The sequence below is a fragment of the Erinaceus europaeus genome, chromosome 18, assembly GCF_950295315.1.
Source record: "Erinaceus europaeus chromosome 18, mEriEur2.1, whole genome shotgun sequence".
Taxonomy (NCBI): Eukaryota; Metazoa; Chordata; class Mammalia; order Eulipotyphla; family Erinaceidae; genus Erinaceus; species Erinaceus europaeus.
Genome location: NC_080179.1, coordinates 70,306,767 through 70,309,179, shown reverse-complemented (window position 1 = coordinate 70,309,179; position 2,413 = coordinate 70,306,767).

The window sequence follows — 2,413 nt, the reverse complement described above, 5'->3', positions numbered from 1 at the left end:
ACCATATTCTGTGCTCTGTCTTTGCTTTCCAAGATATTTTTATGGTAAAAGCAACACAACGTAGGATAAAAACAGCCTTATTTTGTTATAGAGAATTCACACAGAAAAAAGCACTAAAATAGCATAGTTCTTCCTGTTCTTTACCTCCGCTTTTGCCATGAGATTGTTTTTTTCTTTATTGGGGGATTAATGGTTTATAGTTGAGAGTAAAATATAGTAGTTTGTACATGTGTTAACATTTCTCAGTTTTCCACATAACAGTTCAACCCCCACTAGGTCCTCCTCTGCCATCATGTTCCAGGACCTGAGCCTTCTCTCGCCACCCCAGAGTCTTTGACTTTGGTGCAATACACCAACTCTGGTACAAGTTCTGCTTTGTGTTTTCCCTTCTGTTCTTGTTTTTCAACTTCTGTTTATGAATGAGATCATCCTAAACTCATCCTTCTTTTTCTGGCTTATCCCACTTAGCATGATATCTTCAAGCTCCACCCAAGATGAGGTGAAGATAGTGAATTCACCATTTTTTTTTTAAACTTCCAATAAAATGGTTTAATTTACTTTAAATTAAATACATAAAACTTACATCTCAGATGTGAAAAAAAACTCAAAAATAAATTCTTCCTGAGACTTACTCTTTTTTTTTTTGTTAACCTTTTATCTTGATTTTTATTTTGTTTATAAAAAGGAAACACCAACAAAACCATAGGATAAGAAGGGTACAACTCCACACAGTTCCCATCACCATGGCTCCATATTCCCTCCCCTCCCCTGACAGCTTTCCTATTCTTTAACCCTTTGGGAGTATGGACCCAGGGTCTTTGTGGGGTGCAGAAGGTGGAAGGTCTGGCTTCTGTAATTGCTTTCCTGCTAAACATGGGTGTTGACAGGTCGATCCATACTCCCAGCCTGCCTCTCTCAACTATATGTACCACTTAGTGAACTGATGGTCACTCTTTATTTCCAAAGTGGCTGGTTCTGTTTCTGAGTTTCTAATCTTTATCTCTTGGTATGTAATTTTTGTTACCGAATGTTCATTTCTTGATACTTAGGAGATAGTCAGTGCTTCCAAATGAACAATAACAAACAGACTTAGAAGGAGGCAGATTAAGATGGAGAAATAATGTTTTGGAGGGGAAAGAAGATCTCATTAAAAAAGAAAATTGGGGAGTTACTCTCTGCCCCAGTTCAGCTTATTTTATGCCTATTCTTAACTCTTATACCATCTTCCCAGACAATGCTTTTAGTCCACCTGCATGTTAGCTATCAGGCTTAGGCAAAAGTTATTAAAGTCCTGGGCCCCTTAGAATATATCTAAAATAGACTTCCTAGCGGCTTCCCCCATGAAGACCACCAGTTTCATCTGATCTATTCTTACATTTAGGTTCCTGTTTATTAAACAATTTATCCTGCTTTATATCTTACCACCTTCCAGCCACCAAGTTGTAGGTGCTATCATGACATCATCCTTAATTCCCTGGGCAGACAACGTCACCAATGTATCCTGGAACCTCACTTCTTCAAAGCATTACCCACTAGGGAAAGAGAGAGACAGGCTAGGAGTATAGATCGACCTGTCAGTGCCCATGTCTAGTGGAGAAGCAATTACAGAATAGTTCTCCTCAAGCCCTACAGATATGGGTTGACTATTTTTCTATATCTATCTGTCTATCTATCTACCATCTATATCTATCTGTCAGTCATCTATCTTATACACACACACAAATTTGCCCAGTTTTATTTACTTCTATGGTGCTACCTTCACTTCTCTTCCAACCCATGTCCCTTTGATCCCTTTCTCTGGTCCAATTACTATAGCTAACACTTCCAAAATTATGTTGAATAGCAATGGTGATAATAGGCAACCCTGCCTTGTTCCTGACTGAAGAGGAAAAGCTTTCATTTTCTCATCATTGAGATGATGTTGGCTGTAGGTTTGCTGTATGTAGATTCAACTAGTTTGAGAAATTTCTCATCTATCCCCATTTGCTTTAATGTTTTGGTTGTGAAAGGGTGCCAGATCTTGTCAAAGATTTTCTTTGCATCTATTCAACTAGTCATAAAACTAGTCATGGTTTTCCATTTGCTGGTGTGATGCATTTGTTGATTTACACTGCATTTGGTCATGGTGTATGTTCTTAATGTACTGCTGTGTGGATTTTTTAAAATGATCTAGACACAGTGTTCATCTATATAGGTGACTGACAGGTATAGGAATCCATTTTTTCTTGGTGAGTATCACGACTGTGACCCATGACAGGCAGTGATGGGTCATCTTGATGTAGGCTTACTCCTTTTGATCTATTTTTTCTGTTTTCACTGTCTGTAATAACTTTTTATTTCTAGTCTACCAGGGCTTTTCCTCTATTTAACCCTTTAGTCAGGGGAGAAGGAGGGGATGTGATGTAGTACCACC